This window comes from Asterias amurensis, chromosome 16 (assembly GCF_032118995.1).
Source record: "Asterias amurensis chromosome 16, ASM3211899v1".
Classification (NCBI taxonomy): Eukaryota; Metazoa; Echinodermata; class Asteroidea; order Forcipulatida; family Asteriidae; genus Asterias; species Asterias amurensis.
In genome coordinates this window covers 2,100,662-2,116,063 of record NC_092663.1, presented here as the reverse complement: position 1 = coordinate 2,116,063, position 15,402 = coordinate 2,100,662, and the positions used below count along the sequence as shown (strand labels likewise).

The 15,402-nt window shown below is 40.8% G+C and overlaps 1 protein-coding gene across 1 annotated transcript in view; it reads right to left on the bottom strand.

Annotated features, from left to right (window-relative positions):
- LOC139949283 (uncharacterized) overlaps window positions 1-15,402 on the bottom strand; it is a 222,441-nt gene that overhangs the window by 201,425 nt on the left and 5,614 nt on the right. The window lies entirely within an intron of this gene.

Genomic DNA, 15,402 nt, shown 5'->3' with positions numbered 1-15,402 from the left:
ACATATTTGTTTTCTCCAATAATCACCACATGCCGTGTTTTTCATGCATTAAACTTCCAAAACTTATGGGGTGTGTCGGGTCTACTCCCTGGCCTCTAGCGTCGCTTTGAAAATCCCCATAGCATTAAATTTGGTACGAGAGGAAAGCCCTTGAAATTGTCCATCCAATGGTGCTAAACTTGTTTAGATTGAGAAATGATTTGGGGTCAAATTGACCCGTTGTACTTTTGATTTTCTCTGTGCACAAAAATCCCGTAGGGAGATTTGTTGAGTTTGTTTCGGAGCTCAGCCGCCTACTTTTAATTTTCGGTACCAAGAAGTCTGGAAGCCGCTCTAAAACTTTGAAATTTGAATTAAGTGACATGCCAGGATGACGCATGTACAAACTGCGTCTCTCTATCGTTTTTAGTTCCAGAGTAATTCAAAAGCATAGCTGAAAGTTTTTATAAGTCCGGGCTTTTTTTTCCAACACATATATTTGTTTTCTCCAATAATCACCACTTGCCGTGTGTTTCATGCATTAAACTTCCAAAACTGATGGGGTGTGTCGGGTCTACTCCCTGGCCTCTAGCGTCGCTTTGAAAATCCCCATAGCACTAAATTTGGTACGAGAGGAAAGCCCTTGAAATTGTCCATCCAATGGTGCTAAGCATGTTTAGATTGATCAATGATTTGGGGTCAAATTGACCCATTGTACTTTTGATTTTCTCTGTGCACAAAACTCCCGTAGGGAGGCTTGTTGAGTTCGTTTCGGAGCAAACCGCCTACTTTTAATTTTCGGTATCAAGAAGTCTTTAAGCCGCTCTAAAACTTTGAAATTTGAAATAAGGGACATGCCAGGATGACGCAGGTTCAAACTGCGTCTCTCTATCGTTTTTAGTTCCAGAATAATTCAAAAGCATAGCTGAAAGTTTTTATAAGTCCGGGCTTTTTTTTCAACACATATATTTGTTTTCTCCAATAATCACCACATGCCGTGTGTTTCATGCATTAAACTTCCAAAACTTATGGGGTGCGTCGGGTCTACTCCCTGGCCTCTAGCGTCGCTTTGAAAATCTCCATAGCATTAAAGTTGTTACGAGAGGAAAGCCCTTGAAATTGTCCATCCAATGGTGCTAAGCATGTTTAGATTGAGCAATGATTTTGGGTCAAATTGACCCGTTGTACTTTTGATTTTCTCTGTGCACAAAAATCCCGTAGGGAGGCTTGTTGAGTTCGTTTCGGAGCACAGCCGCCTACTTTTAATTTTCGGTATCAAGAAGTCTGTAAGCCGCTCTAAAACTTTGAAATTTGAATTAAGTGACATGCCAGGATGACGCATGTACAAACTGCGTCTCTCTATCGTTTTTAGTTCCAGAGTAATTCAAAAGCATAGCTGAAAGTTTTTATAAGTCCGGGCTTTTTTTTCCAACACATATATTTGTTTTCTCCAATAATCACCACATGCCGTGTGTTTCATGCATTAAACTTCCAAAACTGATGGGGTTTGTCGGGTCTACTCCCTGGCCTCTAGCGTCGCTTTGAAAATCCCCATAGCACTAAATGTGGTACGAGAGGAAAGCCCTTGAAATTGTCCATCCAATGGTGCTAAGCATGTTTAGATTGAGCAATGATTTGGGGTCAAATTGACCCATTGTACTTTTGATTTTCTCTGTGCACAAAAATCCCGTAGGGAGGCTTGTTGAGTTCGTTTCGGAGCAAACCGCCTACTTTTAATTTTCGGTATCAAGAAGTCTGTAAGCCGCTCTAAAACTTTGAAATTTGAAATAAGGGACATGCCAGGATGACGCAGGTTCAAACTGCGTCTCTCTATCGTTTTTAGTTCCAGAATAATTCAAAAGCATAGCTGAAAGTTTTTATAAGTCCGGGCTTTTTTTTCAACACATATATTTGTTTTCTCCAATAATCACCACATGCCGTGTTTTTCATGCATTAAACTTCCAAAGCTTATGGGGTGTGTCGGGTCTACTCCCTGGCCTCTAGCGTCGCTTTGAAAATCCCCATAGCATTAAATTTGGTACGAGAGGAAAGCCCTTGAAATTGTCCATCCAATGGTGCTAAACTTGTTTAGATTGAGAAATGATTTGGGGTCAAATTGACCCGTTGTACTTTTGATTTTCTCTGTGCACAAAAATCCCGTAGGGAGATTTGTTGAGTTTGTTTCGGAGCTCCGCCGCCTACTTTTAATTTTCGGTACCAAGAAGTCTGGAAGCCGCTCTAAAACTTTGAAATTTGAATTAAGGGACATGCCAGGATGACGCATGTACAAACTGCGTCTCTCTATCGTTTTTAGTTCCAGAGTAATTCAAAAGCATAGCTGAAAGTTTTTATAAGTCCGGGCTTTTTTTTCAACACATATGTTTGTTTTCTCCAATAATCACCACATGCCGTGTGTTTCATGCATTAAATTTCCAAAATGTATGGGGTGTGTCGGGTCTACTCCCTGGCCTCTAGCGTCGCTTTGAAAATCCCCATAGCACTAAATTTGGTACGAGAGGAAAGCCCTTGAAATTGTCCATCCAATGGTGCTAAGCATGTTTAGATTGAGCAATGATTTGGGGTCAAATTGATCCGTTGTACTTTTGATTTTCTCTGTGCACAAAAATCCCGTAGGGAGGCTTGTTGAGTTCGTTTCGGAGCACAGCCGCCTACTTTTAATTTTCGGTATCAAGAAGTCTGTAAACCGCTCTAAAACTTTGAAATTTGAATTAAGTGACATGCCAGGATGACGCATGTACAAACTGCGTCTCTCTATCGTTTTTAGTTCCAGAGTAATTCAAAAGCATAGCTGAAAGTTTTTATAAGTCCGGGCTTTTTTTTCCAACACATATATTTGTTTTCTCCAATAATCACCACATGCCGTGTGTTTCATGCATTAAACTTCCAAAACTGATGGGGTGTGTCGGGTCTACTCCCTGGCCTCTAGCGTCGCTTTGAAAATCCCCATAGCACTAAATTTGGTACGAGAGGAAAGCCCGTGAAATTGTCCATCCAATGGTGCTAAGCATGTTTAGATTGAGCAATGATTTGGGGTCAAATTGACCCGTTGTACTTTTGATTTTCTCTGTGCACAAAAATCCCGTAGGGAGGCTTGTTGAGTTCGTTTCGGAGCACAGCCGCCTACTTTTAATTTTCGGTATCAAGAAGTCTGTAAGCCGCTCTAAAACTTTGAAATTTGAAATAAGGGACATGCCAGGATGACGCAGGTTCAAACTGCGTCTCTCTATCGTTTTTAGTTCCAGAATAATTCAAAAGCATAGCTGAAAGTTTTTATAAGTCCGGGCTTTTTTTTCAACACATATATTTGTTTTCTCCAATAATCACCACATGCCGTGTGTTTCATGCATTAAACTTCCAAAACTTATGGGGTGTGTCGGGTCTACTCCCTGGCCTCTAGCGTCGCTTTGAAAATCCCCATAGCATTAAATTTGGTACGAGAGGAAAGCCCTTGAAATTGTCCATCCAATGGTGCTAAACTTCTTTAGATTGAGAAATGATTTGGGGTCAAATTGACCCGTTGTACTTTTGATTTTCTCTGTGCACAAAAATCCCGTAGGGAGATTTGTTGAGTTTGTTTCGGAGCTCCGCCGCCTACTTTTAATTTTCGGTATCAAGAAGTCTGGAAGCCGCTCTAAAACTTTGAAATTTGAATTAAGGGACATGCCAGGATGACGCATGTACAAACTGCGTCTCTCTATCGTTTTTAGTTCCAGAGTAATTCAAAAGCATAGCTGAAAGTTTTTATAAGTCCGGGCTTTTTTTTTCAACACATATGTTTGTTTTCTCCAATAATCACCACATGCCGTTTGTTTCATGCATTAAACTTCCAAAACTGATGGGGTGTGTCGGGTCTACTCCCTGGCCTCTAGCGTCGCTTTGAAAATCACCATAGCACTAAATTTGGTACGAGAGGAAAGCCCTTGAAATTGTCCATCCAATGGTGCTAAACATGTTTAGATTGAGCAATGATTTGGGGTCAAATTGACCCATTGTACTTTTGATTTTCTCTGTGCACAAAAATCCCGTAGGGAGGCTTGTTGAGTTCGTTTCGGAGCACAGCCGCCTACTTTTAATTTTCGGTATCAAGAAGTCTGTAAACCGCTCTAAAACTTTGAAATTTGAATTAAGTGACATGCCAGGATGACGCATGTACAAACTGCGTCTCTCTATCGTTTTTAGTTCCAGAGTAATTCAAAAGCATAGCTGAAAGTTTTTATAAGTCCGGGCTTTTTTTTCAACACATATATTTGTTTTCTCCAATAATCACCACATGCCGTTTGTTTCATGCATTAAACTTCCAAAACTGATGGGGTGTGTCGGGTCTACTCCCTGGCCTCTAGCGTCGCTTTGAAAATCCCCATAGCATTAAATTTGGTACGAGAGGAAAGCCCTTGAAATTGTCCATCCAATGGTGCTAAGCATGTTTAGATTGATCAATGATTTGGGGTCAAATTGACCCATTGTACTTTTGATTTTCTCTGTGCACAAAAATCCCGTAGGGAGGCTTGTTGAGTTCGTTTCGGAGCAAACCGCCTACTTTTAATTTTCGGTATCAAGAAGTCTGTAAGCCGCTCTAAAACTTTGAAATTTGAAATAAGGGACATGCCAGGATGACGCAGGTTCAAACTGCGTCTCTCTATCGTTTTTAGTTCCAGAATAATTCAAAAGCATAGCTGAAAGTTTTTATAAGTCCGGGCTTTTTTTTCAACACATATATTTGTTTTCTCCAATAATCACCACATGCCGTGTGTTTCATGCATTAAACTTCCAAAACTTATGGGGTGTGTCGGGTCTACTCCCTGGCCTCTAGCGTCGCTTTGAAAATCCCCATAGCACTAAATTTGGTACGAGAGGAAAGCCCTTGAAATTGTCCATCCAATGGTGCTAAGCATGTTTAGATTGAGCAATGATTTGGGGTCAAATTGACCCGTTGTACTTTTGATTTTCTCTGTGCACAAAAATCCCGTAGGGAGGCTTGTTGAGTTCGTTTCGGAGCACAGCCGCCTACTTTTAATTTTCGGTATCAAGAAGTCTGTAAACCGCTCTAAAACTTTGAAATTTGAATTAAGTGACATGCCAGGATGACGCATGTACAAACTGCGTCTCTCTATCGTTTTTAGTTCCAGAGTAATTCAAAAGCATAGCTGAAAGTTTTTATAAGTCCGGGCTTTTTTTTCCAACACATATATTTGTTTTCTCCAATAATCACCACATGCCGTGTGTTTCATGCATTAAACTTCCAAAACTGATGGGGTGTGTCGGGTCTACTCCCTGGCCTCTAGCGTCGCTTTGAAAATCCCCATAGCACTAAATTTGGTACGAGAGGAAAGCCCTTGAAATTGTCCATCCAATGGTGCTAAGCATGTTTAGATTGAGCAATGATTTGGGGTCAAATTGACCCATTGTACTTTTGATTTTCTCTGTGCACAAAAATCCCGTAGGGAGGCTTGTTGAGTTCGTTTCGGAGCACAGCCGCCTACTTTTAATTTTCGGTATCAAGAAGTCTGTAAGCCGCTCTAAAACTTTGAAATTTGAAATAAGAGACATGCCAGGATGACGCAGGTTCAAACTGCGTCTCTCTATCGTTTTTAGTTCCAGAATAATTCAAAAGCATAGCTGAAAGTTTTTATAAGTCCGGGCTTTTTTTTCAACACATATATTTGTTTTCTCCAATAATCACCACATGCCGTGTGTTTCATGCATTAAACTTCCAAAACTTATGGGGTGTGTCGGGTCTACTCCCTGGCCACTAGCGTCGCTTTGAAAATCCCCATAGCATTAAATTTGGTACGAGAGGAAAGCCCTTGAAATTGTCCATCCAATGGTGCTAAACTTCTTTAGATTGAGAAATGATTTGGGGTCAAATTGACCCGTTGTACTTTTGATTTTCTCTGTGCACAAAAATCCCGTAGGGAGATTTGTTGAGTTTGTTTCGGAGCTCCGCCGCCTACTTTTAATTTTCGGTACCAAGAAGTCTGGAAGCCGCTCTAAAACTTTGAAATTTGAATTAAGGGACATGCCAGGATGACGCATGTACAAACTGCGTCTCTCTATCGTTTTTAGTTCCAGAGTAATTCAAAAGCATAGCTGAAAGTTTTTATAAGTCCGGGCTTTTTTTTTCAACACATATGTTTGTTTTCTCCAATAATCACCACATGCCGTGTGTTTCATGCATTAAATTTCCAAAATGTATGGGGTGTGTCGGGTCTACTCCCTGGCCTCTAGCGTCGCTTTGAAAATCCCCATAGCACTAAATTTGGTACGAGAGGAAAGCCCTTGAAATTGTCCATCCAATGGTGCTAAGCATATTTAGATTGAGCAATGATTTGGGGTCAAATTGACCCGTTGTACTTTTGATTTTCTCTGTGCACAAAAATCCCGTAGGGAGGCTTGTTGAGTTCGTTTCGGAGCACAGCCGCCTACTTTTAATTTTCGGTATCAAGAAGTCTGTAAGCCGCTCTAAAACTTTGAAATTTGACTTAAGGGACATGCCAGGATGACGCATGTACAAACTGCGTCTCTCTATCGTTTTTAGTTCCAGAGTAATTCAAAAGCATAGCTGAAAGTTTTTATAAGTCCGGGCTTTTTTTTCCAACACATATGTTTGTTTTCTCCAATAATCACCACATGCCGTTTGTTTCATGCATTAAACTTCCAAAACTGATGGGGTGTGTCGGGTCTACTCCCTGGCCTCTAGCGTCGCTTTGAAAATCCCCATAGCACTAAATTTGGTACGAGAGGAAAGCCCTTGAAATTGTCCATCCAATGGTGCTAAGCATGTTTAGATTGAGCAATGATTTGGGGTCAAATTGACCCGTTGTACTTTTGATTTTCTCTGTGCACAAAAATCCCGTAGGGAGGCTTGTTGAGTTCGTTTCGGAGCACAGCCGCCTACTTTTAATTTTCGGTATCAAGAAGTCTGTAAACCGCTCTAAAACTTTGAAATTTGAATTAAGTGACATGCCAGGATGACGCATGTACAAACTGCGTCTCTCTATCGTTTTTAGTTCCAGAGTAATTCAAAAGCATAGCTGAAAGTTTTTATAAGTCCGGGCTTTTTTTTCCAACACATATATTTGTTTTCTCCAATAATCACCACATGCCGTGTGTTTCATGCATTAAACTTCCAAAACTTATGGGGTGTGTCGGGTCTACTCCCTGGCCTCTAGCGTCGCTTTGAAAATCCCCATAGCATTAAATTTGGTACGAGAGGAAAGCCCTTGAAATTGTCCATCCAATGGTGCTAAGCATGTTTAGATTGAGCAATGATTTGGGGTCAAATTGACCCGTTGTACTTTTGATTTTCTCTGTGCACAAAAATCCCGTAGGGAGGCTTGTTGAGTTTGTTTCGGAGCACAGCCGCCTACTTTTAATTTTCGGTATCAAGAAGTCTGTAAGCCGCTCTAAAACTTTGAAATTTGAATTAAGTGACATGCCAGGATGACGCATGTACAAACTGCGTCTCTCTATCGTTTTTAGTTCCAGAGTAATTCAAAAGCATAGCTGAAAGTTTTTATAAGTCCGGGCTTTTTTTTCCAACACATATATTTGTTTTCTCCAATAATCACCACATGCCGTGTGTTTCATGCATTAAACTTCCAAAACTGATGGGGTGTGTCGGGTCTACTCCCTGGCCTCTAGCGTCGCTTTGAAAATCCCCATAGCACTAAATTTGGTACGAGAGGAAAGCCCTTGAAATTGTCCATCCAATGGTGCTAAGCATGTTTAGATTGAGCAATGATTTGGGGTCAAATTGACCCATTGTACTTTTGATTTTCTCTGTGCACAAAAATCCCGTAGGGAGGCTTGTTGAGTTCGTTTCGGAGCAAACCGCCTACTTTTAATTTTCGGTATCAAGAAGTCTGTAAGCCGCTCTAAAACTTTGAAATTTGAAATAAGGGACATGCCAGGATGACGCAGGTTCAAACTGCGTCTCTCTATCGTTTTTAGTTCCAGAATAATTCAAAAGCATAGCTGAAAGTTTTTATAAGTCCGGGCTTTTTTTTCAACACATATATTTGTTTTCTCCAATAATCACCACATGCCGTGTGTTTCATGCATTAAACTTCCAAAACTTATGGGGTGTGTCGGGTCTACTCCCTGGCCTCTAGCGTCGCTTTGAAAATCCCCATAGCATTAAATTTGGTACGAGAGGAAAGCCCTTGAAATTGTCCATCCAATGGTGCTAAACTTCTTTAGATTGAGAAATGATTTGGGGTCAAATTGACCCGTTGTACTTTTGATTTTCTCTGTGCACAAAAATCCCGTAGGGAGATTTGTTGAGTTTGTTTCGGAGCTCAGCCGCCTACTTTTAATTTTCGGTACCAAGAAGTCTGGAAGCCGCTCTAAAACTTTGAAATTTGAATTAAAGGACATGCCAGGATGACGCATGTACAAACTGCGTCTCTCTATCGTTTTTAGTTCCAGAGTAATTCAAAAGCATAGCTGAAAGTTTTTATAAGTCCGGGCTTTTTTTTTCAACACATATGTTTGTTTTCTCCAATAATCACCACATGCCGTTTGTTTCATGCATTAAACTTCCAAAACTGATGGGGTGTGTCGGGTCTACTCCCTGGCCTCTAGCGTCGCTTTGAAAATCCCCATAGCACTAAATTTGGTACGAGAGGAAAGCCCTTGAAATTGTCCATCCAATGGTGCTAAGCATGTTTAGATTGAGCAATGATTTGGGGTCAAATTGACCCGTTGTACTTTTGATTATCTCTGTGCACAAAAATCCCGTAGGGAGGCTTGTTGAGTTCGTTTCGGAGCAAACCGCCTACTTTTAATTTTCGGTATCAAGAAGTCTGTAAGCCGCTCTAAAACTTTGAAATTTGAAATAAGGGACATGCCAGGATGACGCAGGTTAAAACTGCGTCTCTCTATCGTTTTTAGTTCCAGAATAATTCAAAAGCATAGCTGAAAGTTTTTATAAGTCCGGGCTTTTTTTTGCAACACATATATTTGTTTTCTCCAATAATCACCACATGCCGTGTGTTTCATGCATTAAACTTCCAAAACTTATGGGGTGTGTCGGGTCTACTCCCTGGCCTCTAGCGTCGCTTTGAAAATCCCCATAGCACTAAATTTGGTACGAGAGGAAAGCCCTTGAAATTGTCCATCCAATGGTGCTAAGCATGTTTAGATTGAGCAATGATTTGGGGTCAAATTGACCCGTTGTACTTTTGATTTTCTCTGTGCACAAAAATCCCGTAGGGAGGCTTGTTGAGTTCGTTTCGGAGCACAGCCGCCTACTTTTAATTTTCGGTATCAAGAAGTCTGTAAGCCGCTCTAAAACTTTGAAATTTGAATTAAGGGACATGCCAGGATGACGCATGTACAAACTGCGTCTCTCTATCGTTTTTAGTTCCAGAGTAATTCAAAAGCATAGCTGAAAGTTTTTATAAGTCCGGGCTTTTTTTTTCAACACATATGTTTGTTTTCTCCAATAATCACCACATGCCGTTTGTTTCATGCATTAAACTTCCAAAACTGATGGGGTGTGTCGGGTCTACTCCCTGGCCTCTAGCGTCGCTTTGAAAATCCCCATAGCACTAAATTTGGTACGAGAGGAAAGCCCTTGAAATTGTCCATCCAATGGTGCTAAGCATGTGTAGATTGAGCAATGATTTGGGGTCAAATTGACCCGTTGTACTTTTGATTTTCTCTGTGCACAAAAATCCCGTAGGGAGGCTTGTTGAGTTCGTTTCGGAGCACAGCCGCCTACTTTTAATTTTCGGTATCAAGAAGTCTGTAAACCGCTCTAAAACTTTGAAATTTGAATTAAGTGACATGCCAGGATGACGCATGTACAAACTGCGTCTCTCTATCGTTTTTAGTTCCAGAGTAATTCAAAAGCATAGCTGAAAGTTTTTATAAGTCCGGGCTTTTTTTTCCAACACATATATTTGTTTTCTCCAATAATCACCACATGCCGTGTGTTTCATGCATTAAACTTCCAAAACTTATGGGGTGTGTCGGGTCTACTCCCTGGCCTCTAGCGTCGCTTTGAAAATCCCCATAGCATTAAATTTGGTACGAGAGGAAAGCCCTTGAAATTGTCCATCCAATGGTGCTAAGCATGTTTAGATTGAGCAATGATTTGGGGTCAAATTGACCCGTTGTACTTTTGATTTTCTCTGTGCACAAAAATCCCGTAGGGAGGCTTGTTGAGTTTGTTTCGGAGCACAGCCGCCTACTTTTAATTTTCGGTATCAAGAAGTCTGTAAGCCGCTCTAAAACTTTGAAATTTGAATTAAGTGACATGCCAGGATGACGCATGTACAAACTGCGTCTCTCTATCGTTTTTAGTTCCAGAGTAATTCAAAAGCATAGCTGAAAGTTTTTATAAGTCCGGGCTTTTTTTTCCAACACATATATTTGTTTTCTCCAATAATCACCACATGCCGTGTGTTTCATGCATTAAACTTCCAAAACTGATGGGGTGTGTCGGGTCTACTCCCTGGCCTCTAGCGTCGCTTTGAAAATCCCCATAGCACTAAATTTGGTACGAGAGGAAAGCCCTTGAAATTGTCCATCCAATGGTGCTAAGCATGTTTAGATTGAGCAATGATTTGGGGTCAAATTGACCCATTGTACTTTTGATTTTCTCTGTGCACAAAAATCCCGTAGGGAGGCTTGTTGAGTTCGTTTCGGAGCAAACCGCCTACTTTTAATTTTCGGTATCAAGAAGTCTGTAAGCCGCTCTAAAACTTTGAAATTTGAAATAAGGGACATGCCAGGATGACGCAGGTTCAAACTGCGTCTCTCTATCGTTTTTAGTTCCAGAATAATTCAAAAGCATAGCTGAAAGTTTTTATAAGTCCGGGCTTTTTTTTCAACACATATATTTGTTTTCTCCAATAATCACCACATGCCGTGTGTTTCATGCATTAAACTTCCAAAACTTATGGGGTGTGTCGGGTCTACTCCCTGGCCTCTAGCGTCGCTTTGAAAATCCCCATAGCATTAAATTTGGTACGAGAGGAAAGCCCTTGAAATTGTCCATCCAATGGTGCTAAACTTCTTTAGATTGAGAAATGATTTGGGGTCAAATTGACCCGTTGTACTTTTGATTTTCTCTGTGCACAAAAATCCCGTAGGGAGATTTGTTGAGTTTGTTTCGGAGCTCAGCCGCCTACTTTTAATTTTCGGTACCAAGAAGTCTGGAAGCCGCTCTAAAACTTTGAAATTTGAATTAAAGGACATGCCAGGATGACGCATGTACAAACTGCGTCTCTCTATCGTTTTTAGTTCCAGAGTAATTCAAAAGCATAGCTGAAAGTTTTTATAAGTCCGGGCTTTTTTTTTCAACACATATGTTTGTTTTCTCCAATAATCACCACATGCCGTTTGTTTCATGCATTAAACTTCCAAAACTGATGGGGTGTGTCGGGTCTACTCCCTGGCCTCTAGCGTCGCTTTGAAAATCCCCATAGCACTAAATTTGGTACGAGAGGAAAGCCCTTGAAATTGTCCATCCAATGGTGCTAAGCATGTTTAGATTGAGCAATGATTTGGGGTCAAATTGACCCGTTGTACTTTTGATTATCTCTGTGCACAAAAATCCCGTAGGGAGGCTTGTTGAGTTCGTTTCGGAGCAAACCGCCTACTTTTAATTTTCGGTATCAAGAAGTCTGTAAGCCGCTCTAAAACTTTGAAATTTGAAATAAGGGACATGCCAGGATGACGCAGGTTAAAACTGCGTCTCTCTATCGTTTTTAGTTCCAGAATAATTCAAAAGCATAGCTGAAAGTTTTTATAAGTCCGGGCTTTTTTTTTCAACACATATATTTGTTTTCTCCAATAATCACCACATGCCGTGTGTTTCATGCATTAAACTTCCAAAACTTATGGGGTGTGTCGGGTCTACTCCCTGGCCTCTAGCGTCGCTTTGAAAATCCCCATAGCACTAAATTTGGTACGAGAGGAAAGCCCTTGAAATTGTCCATCCAATGGTGCTAAGCATGTTTAGATTGAGCAATGATTTGGGGTCAAATTGACCCGTTGTACTTTTGATTTTCTCTGTGCACAAAAATCCCGTAGGGAGGCTTGTTGAGTTCGTTTCGGAGCACAGCCGCCTACTTTTAATTTTCGGTATCAAGAAGTCTGTAAGCCGCTCTAAAACTTTGAAATTTGAATTAAGGGACATGCCAGGATGACGCATGTACAAACTGCGTCTCTCTATCGTTTTTAGTTCCAGAGTAATTCAAAAGCATAGCTGAAAGTTTTTATAAGTCCGGGCTTTTTTTTTCAACACATATGTTTGTTTTCTCCAATAATCACCACATGCCGTTTGTTTCATGCATTAAACTTCCAAAACTGATGGGGTGTGTCGGGTCTACTCCCTGGCCTCTAGCGTCGCTTTGAAAATCCCCATAGCACTAAATTTGGTACGAGAGGAAAGCCCTTGAAATTGTCCATCCAATGGTGCTAAGCATGTGTAGATTGAGCAATGATTTGGGGTCAAATTGACCCGTTGTACTTTTGATTTTCTCTGTGCACAAAAATCCCGTAGGGAGGCTTGTTGAGTTCGTTTCGGAGCACAGCCGCCTACTTTTAATTTTCGGTATCAAGAAGTCTGTAAACCGCTCTAAAACTTTGAAATTTGAATTAAGTGACATGCCAGGATGACGCATGTACAAACTGCGTCTCTCTATCGTTTTTAGTTCCAGAGTAATTCAAAAGCATAGCTGAAAGTTTTTATAAGTCCGGGCTTTTTTTTCCAACACATATATTTGTTTTCTCCAATAATCACCACATGCCGTGTGTTTCATGCATTAAACTTCCAAAACTGATGGGGTGTGTCGGGTCTACTCCCTGGCCTCTAGCGTCGCTTTGAAAATCCCCATAGCACTAAATTTGGTACGAGAGGAAAGCCCTTGAAATTGTCCATCCAATGGTGCTAAGCATGTTTAGATTGAGCAATGATTTGGGGTCAAATTGACCCGTTGTACTTTTGATTTTCTCTGTGCACAAAAATCCCGTAGGGAGGCTTGTTGAGTTCGTTTCGGAGCACAGCCGCCTACTTTTAATTTTCGGTATCAAGAAGTCTGTAAGCCGCTCTAAAACTTTGAAATTTGAAATAAGGGACATGCCAGGATGACGCAGGTTCAAACTTTGTCTCTCTATCGTTTTTAGTTCCAGAATAATTCAAAAGCATAGCTGAAAGTTTTTATAAGTCCGGGCTTTTTTTTCAACACATATATTTGTTTTCTCCAATAATCACCACATGCCGTGTGTTTCATGCATTAAACTTCCAAAACTGATGGGGTGTGTCGGGTCTACTCCCTGGCCTCTAGCGTCGCTTTGAAAATCCCCATAGCATTAAATTTGGTACGAGAGGAAAGCCCTTGAAATTGTCCATCCAATGGTGCTAAACTTCTTTAGATTGAGAAATGATTTGGGGTCAAATTGACCCGTTGTACTTTTGATTTTCTCTGTGCACAAAAATCCCGTAGGGAGATTTGTTGAGTTTGTTTCGGAGCTCAGCCGCCTACTTTTAATTTTCGGTACCAAGAAGTCTGGAAGCCGCTCTAAAACTTTGAAATTTGAATTAAGGGACAAGCCAGGATGACGCATGTACAAACTGCGTCTCTCTATCGTTTTTAGTTCCAGAGTAATTCAAAAGCATAGCTGAAAGTTTTTATAAGTCCGGGCTTTTTTTTTCAACACATATGTTTGTTTTCTCCAATAATCACCACATGCCGTTTGTTTCATGCATTAAACTTCCAAAACTGATGGGGTGTGTCGGGTCTACTCCCTGGCCTCTAGCGTCGCTTTGAAAATCCCCATAGCATTAAATTTGGTACGAGAGGAAAGCCCTTGAAATTGTCCATCCAATGGTGCTAAGCATGTTTAGATTGATTAATGATTTGGGGTCAAATTGACCCATTGTACTTTTGATTTTCTCTGTGCACAAAAATCCCGTAGGGAGGCTTGTTGAGTTCGTTTCGGAGCAAACCGCCTACTTTTAATTTTCGGTATCAAGAAGTCTGTAAGCCGCTCTAAAACTTTGAAATTTGAAATAAGGGACATGCCAGGATGACGCAGGTTCAAACTGCGTCTCTCTATCGTTTTTAGTTCCAGAATAATTCAAAAGCATAGCTGAAAGTTTTTATAAGTCCGGGCTTTTTTTTCAACACATATATTTGTTTTCTCCAATAATCACCACATGCCGTGTGTTTCATGCATTAAACTTCCAAAACTTATGGGGTGTGTCGGGTCTACTCCCTGGCCTCTAGCGTCGCTTTGAAAATCCCCATAGCATTAAATTTGGTACGAGAGGAAAGCCCTTGAAATTGTCCATCCAATGGTGCTAAACTTCTTTAGATTGAGAAATGATTTGGGGTCAAATTGACCCGTTGTACTTTTGATTTTCTCTGTGCACAAAAATCCCGTAGGGAGATTTGTTGAGTTTGTTTCGGAGCTCAGCCGCCTACTTTTAATTTTCGGTACCAAGAAGTCTGGAAGCCGCTCTAAAACTTTGAAATTTGAATTAAAGGACATGCCAGAATGACGCATGTACAAACTGCGTCTCTCTATCGTTTTTAGTTCCAGAGTAATTCAAAAGCATAGCTGAAAGTTTTTATAAGTCCGGGCTTTTTTTTTCAACACATATGTTTGTTTTCTCCAATAATCACCACATGCCGTTTGTTTCATGCATTAAACTTCCAAAACTGATGGGGTGTGTCGGGTCTACTCCCTGGCCTCTAGCGTCGCTTTGAAAATCCCCATAGCACTAAATTTGGTGCGAGAGGAAAGCCCTTGAAATTGTCCATCCAATGGTGCTAAGCATGTTTAGATTGAGCAATGATTTGGGGTCAAATTGACCCGTTGTACTTTTGATTATCTCTGTGCACAAAAATCCCGTAGGGAGGCTTGTTGAGTTCGTTTCGGTGTGCCGAGTACGTGGGGGCTCGAATCCCAACCGTGACACTTTTGTCCTTAATTAAGCAAGACATTTACTCATTGCTTCGTCCTTTGGATGGGACGTAAAACCGTTGGTCACATCTTTTTATCGAAAAGAGAAGGGGTTCGCCCCGGTGTTCCTGGCTGTGGCTGCTGTATGCGCCCCAGCACCGTGATCGTTTTTCACTAGGTTCTCGTGACCCATCAGATGGCTGATCGATCGCAAACTTCTTCAGTTTTTTTATGTAAATATGGTGGATTACTTGTTAGCAAAAAAAATATGTAATGTTCCTTTAAAGGCAGTGGACACTATTGGTAGTTGTCAAAGACTAGTCTGCACAGCTAGTGTATCTCAACATATGCATAAAATAACAAACCTGTGAAAATTTGAGCTCAATTGGTCATCGAACTTGCGAGATAATAATGAAAGAAAAAAACACCCTTGTCACACGAAGTTGTGTGCGTTTAGATGGTTGATTTCGAGACCTCAAGTTC